Consider the following 5,000-nt stretch of genomic DNA (forward strand, 5'->3'; position numbering starts at 1 on the left):
TTCGAAATGTCGATGTTCAAATGTGTCCTGCAGTTCACACTATGACGCGCAGTTAACTGCGTTCTTCATCGACCCGCGAGCCAAGTGATCCACCGTTCAGGGTAATCGTTTTGTTTTTGTGTGTGTTTTTGTATGAGAAAATATAAAAGGTGCGAAAAAATTAAACAAAAAAATTTGAAAATAATACTTATCATTAACGTGTACGACAAATGAAAAGAAAGAAAATCTCTTTTATTTGCGTGGTTGTACACAAAAATTAAAATATTATTTCAAAGTATCAATAGGCGATAGCGAACGCTAATCAAAGCGTGTCGCAACGCACACGTCGCGAATCGACGAGAGAGAGTCAACCGTCTCGGATTCGATTTTGATTCGTATCATTCACGTGTTTTTTGTATTTTTTTCTTTTTTTGCGAGTCTTTGACAACAACAAAACAAAAAGAAAAAACCAACGTTAATGATCCTTCCGCAGGTTCCCCTACGGAAACCTTGTTACGACTTTTACTTCCTCTAAATGATCAAGTTTGGTCAACTTCCCAGCAACGCCGACGGCCGTGAGGCCACCGCGTGTCGGTCCGAAGACCTCACTAAATCATTCAATCGGTAGTAGCGACGGGCGGTGTGTACAAAGGGCAGGGACGTAATCAACGCGAGCTTATGACTCGCGCTTACTAGGAATTCCTCGTTTATGGGGGATAATTGCAAACCCCAATCCCCAGCACGAAGGAGTTTCAACGGGTTGCCCGGGCCTCTAGGCCAGGGAGAACATGTTGATTCCTTCAGTGTAGCGCGCGTGCGGCCCAGGACATCTAAGGGCATCACAGACCTGTTATTGCTCAATCTCGTGCGGCTCGAAGCCGCCGGTCCCTCTAAGAAGAATTTTAATACGTCGCCAGTGAGTTGCGCTCCCCGAGAGTCGCGCACACCTTGAATGACGACGCCTATTTAGCAGGCTAGAGTCTCGTTCGTTACCGGAATTAACCAGACAAATCGCTCCACCAACTAAGAACGGCCATGCACCACCACCCACCGAATCAAGAAAGAGCTGTTAATCTGTCAATCCTTCCGGTGTCCGGGCCTGGTGAGATTTCCCGTGTTGAGTCAAATTAAGCCGCAGGCTCCACTCCTGGTGGTGCCCTTCCGTCAATTCCTTTAAGTTTCAGCTTTGCAACCATACTCCCCCCGGAGTCCAAAATCTTTGGTTTCCCGGAAGCTGCCCGCCGAGCCATTGTAGTAACGTCGGCGGATCGCTAGATGACATATTTACGGTTAGAACTAGGGCGGTATCTAATCGCCTTCGAACCTCTAACTTTCGTTCTTGATTGATGAAAACACCTTTGGCAAATGCTTTCGCTGATGTTCGTCTTGCGACGATCCAAGAATTTCACCTCTAACGTCGCAATACGAATGCCCCCAGTTATCCCTATTAATCATTACCTCGGAGTTCTGAAAACCAACAAAATAGAACCGAGATCATATTCTATTATTCCATGCACGAAATATTCAAGCGGCATTTTGAGCCCGCTTTGAGCACTCTAATTTGTTCAAAGTAAAATTGTCGGCCCACCTCGACACTCACCGAAGAGCACCGCGATAGGATTTTGATATTGAACCGGCGTTTTACCGCCGGCTCACCGACGATATGCTCCGCAGACGTGTCAGTATCACCGCGGATGCGGTGCACCGACAGCGCGGCGCACAAATGCAACTACGAGCTTTTTAACCGCAACAATTTTAGTATACGCTATTGGAGCTGGAATTACCGCGGCTGCTGGCACCAGACTTGCCCTCCAATTGTTCCTCGTTAAAATATTTAAAGTGTACTCATTCCGATTACGAGGCCTCGTAAGAGTCCCGTATCGTTATTTTTCGTCACTACCTCCCCGTGCCGGGAGTGGGTAATTTGCGCGCCTGCTGCCTTCCTTGGATGTGGTAGCCGTTTCTCAGGCTCCCTCTCCGGAATCGAACCCTGATTCCCCGTTACCCGTGACAACCATGGTAGTCGCAGAAACTACCATCGAAAGTTGATAAGGCAGACATTTGAAAGATGCGTCGCCGGTACTGGACCGTGCGATCGGCAAAAGTTATCCAGATTCATCAAAATTAACGACTTCGGACGCATGGCCCTCCGCCGATTGGTTTTGATCTAATAAAAGCACTCATCCCATCACTGGTCAGAGTTCTGATTGCATGTATTAGCTCTAGAATTACCACAGTTATCCAAGTAACTGAGTAAGATCTAAGGAACCAAAACTGATATATTGAGCCATTCGCGGTATCGCCTTAATACGGCTTGCACTGAGACATGCATGGCTTAATCTTTGAGACAAGCATATAACTACTGGCAGGATCAACCAGGGAGCTGCTTACGCAAACGACACGCCTACACCGCGGTCACGCGGCTTCGGCGAGCCGCTGGCTCGGCGGCGTCGAGGGGCGCGCGCTTGCGCGCGCGCCTTCTCGACACGCGTGAACGTAACGCGTCGAATTTGCACGCGACGCGACGTTCGCGCTTCATATCGATAGACTAACTTTGACCGGTCTACGAGCGGCCGTCCCGTCACGATCTCGCAACGAGGTGATGTACAACGATGCTCGACCACTGTGAGGGACATAAAACTGCAACGAACACGACCCCGCGGGCGGGAATCGATGTTGTGACAATTTGAAAATTGAACATTCATCTAAACGCAACTTCTCAATTTTTATTCAATACGTTATTGTAAACATATTAAAACTCGGCTGGCAATTACATGCGCACACACACGCATGATTCGCACTAGATACGATCAACGCCCGGAGCTTGAGGGATAAATTCCAACACGACGCTGCGCACACCGTTTCGACGATGGGCGCGTGTGCGTCCTCTTTTATACATTCTTTCCATATACGGTCGCCGTGGCGACCGCGCACGTGTCGAACACGCTAGGCGCCCTGCGTTGAGGTGTGCCTAGAAGCGTATTCTTTTAACATCACAGATAACACCGGGGGAGACGGTCCCAAATCTTGGTCGATTGGTAACATCACCATACGGTCTGCGAACGCGGTGCTATAATATAATTTTATATTATATTATATAAAATATGAGGAGGAGTAGTATGTATATTCTTTGTTATTTTGTGTTGACACAAGAGAGATATATAAAATGTACTATACACCACACACACAGAGAGAGAGAGAGCTGGGAAAGATCTCGGCGGTCTCGCATTCGAAATACGAATTTGATATAATTTCCTCCGAAAATCCATACCCATATCTATATCATCCATGCGCGAATATATGTATATAATATTCTCACACTTCGCACAAACACAAAAACAAGAACACATTCTCTCTCGTCCGTCGTTCGTGTCTATTTGAGACGAACGACGCGCGGCAACGAGAACGAGTCGACGCTGTGCGCACGACTGTTTCGCTCCACATCTATACCGAGAGCAATAGTCCGCGTCGGCATTGGAGCGGACGTCGAATGTTTCTCGTAGAGCGAGCGAGAGAGAGACGATTTTTCATTTTATTATGTATGTGTATTGGCGTGCAGTAGTAGCACGTAGTAGTACTAGTAGTAGTAGTAGTAGTAGTAAAAAAATATTATTATTTATTTTATTGACTGATATGATTTTGTTTGTTTTCTTTTTTTTGCATAGACATTTGTATTGATAGATATGTTTCTCGTTGAAGCTCGCAGCACACGCTCAGAGAAATGGCAATGTGGGTTTATTTGAAGAAAAGAAAAAACAAAAAAAACAATTATATTTATTAATAATATGTATGTATGTATGTATGTATGTATGTATGTATGTATGTATGTATAATAATGAATTATAATAATTATTCCGATGCAACGTCAGAGGAAAATGTTTCTCGTACAGGTGCGGCGCGCGACGGCCGGCCGCTCGACAGTTTCGCGCCGAATGTTTCTCGTTGAAGCTCGCAGCACACGCTCAGAGAAATGGCAATGTGGGTTTATTTGAAGAAAAGAAAAAACAATTATATTTATTAATAATATGTATGTATGTATGTATGTATGTATGTATAATAATGAATTATAATAATTATTCCGATGCAACGTCAGAGGAAAATGTTTCTCGTACAGGTGCGGCGCGCGACGGCCGGCCGCTCGACAGTTTCGCGCCGAATGTTTCTCGTTGAAGCTCGCAGCACACGCTCAGAGAAATGGCAATGTGGGTTTATTTGAAGAAAAGAAAAAACAAAAAAAACAATTATATTTATTAATAATATGTATGTATGTATGTATGTATGTATGTATGTATGTATGTATGTATAATAATGAATTATAATAATTATTCCGATGCAACGTCAGAGGAAAATGTTTCTCGTACAGGTGCGGCGCGCGACGGCCGGCCGCTCGACAGTTTCGCGCCGAATGTTTCTCGTTGAAGCTCGCAGCACACGCTCAGAGAAATGGCAATGTGGGTTTATTTGAAGAAAAGAAAAAACAATTATATTTATTAATAATATGTATGTATGTATGTATGTATGTATGTATAATAATGAATTATAATAATTATTCCGATGCAACGTCAGAGGAAAATGTTTCTCGTACAGGTGCGGCGCGCGACGGCCGGCCGCTCGACAGTTTCGCGCCGAATGTTTCTCGTTGAAGCTCGCAGCACACGCTCAGAGAAATGGCAATGTGGGTTTATTTGAAGAAAAAAAAAAAAAAAAAAAAAACAATTAATTTATTAATAATATGTATGTATGTATGTATGTATGTATGTATGTATGTATGTATGTATGTATGTATGTATGTATGTATAATAATGAATTATAATAATTATTCCGATACAATGTCAGAGGAAAATGTTTCTCGTACAAGATCGCCACGCGACGCGACAAGATGCCGTTCAACGGCACGATATCTACAACTCTGTCGATAGATATGTAGATAGTATCTACTCTGTCAAGTATATGTGTGTAACGTGTGGTGGTGTGTGGTGTGGGGTTTTGTTAGCGATAGCGATACGTTTCTAGTTAAAATT

General features: G+C 44.1%; 2 non-coding genes across 2 annotated transcripts in view; both read right to left on the reverse strand.

Annotated features, from left to right (window-relative positions):
- Positions 1-104, reverse strand: part of LOC123719238 — a 157-nt gene extending 53 nt beyond the window's left edge. The window contains exon 1 of the ribosomal RNA XR_006755302.1: positions 1-104. This exon is cut by the window's left edge and continues 53 nt beyond it. This is a non-coding gene — a ribosomal RNA (5.8S ribosomal RNA).
- Positions 105-455: 351 nt separating this feature from the next.
- Positions 456-2,361, reverse strand: LOC123719245. The gene has a single exon (XR_006755308.1). It is a non-coding gene; the product is annotated as a small subunit ribosomal RNA (ribosomal RNA).
- Positions 2,362-5,000: the final 2,639 nt, after the last annotated feature.

This window comes from Pieris brassicae, unplaced genomic scaffold, assembly GCF_905147105.1.
Source record: "Pieris brassicae unplaced genomic scaffold, ilPieBrab1.1, whole genome shotgun sequence".
In the NCBI taxonomy this organism is placed as follows: domain Eukaryota; kingdom Metazoa; phylum Arthropoda; class Insecta; order Lepidoptera; family Pieridae; genus Pieris; species Pieris brassicae.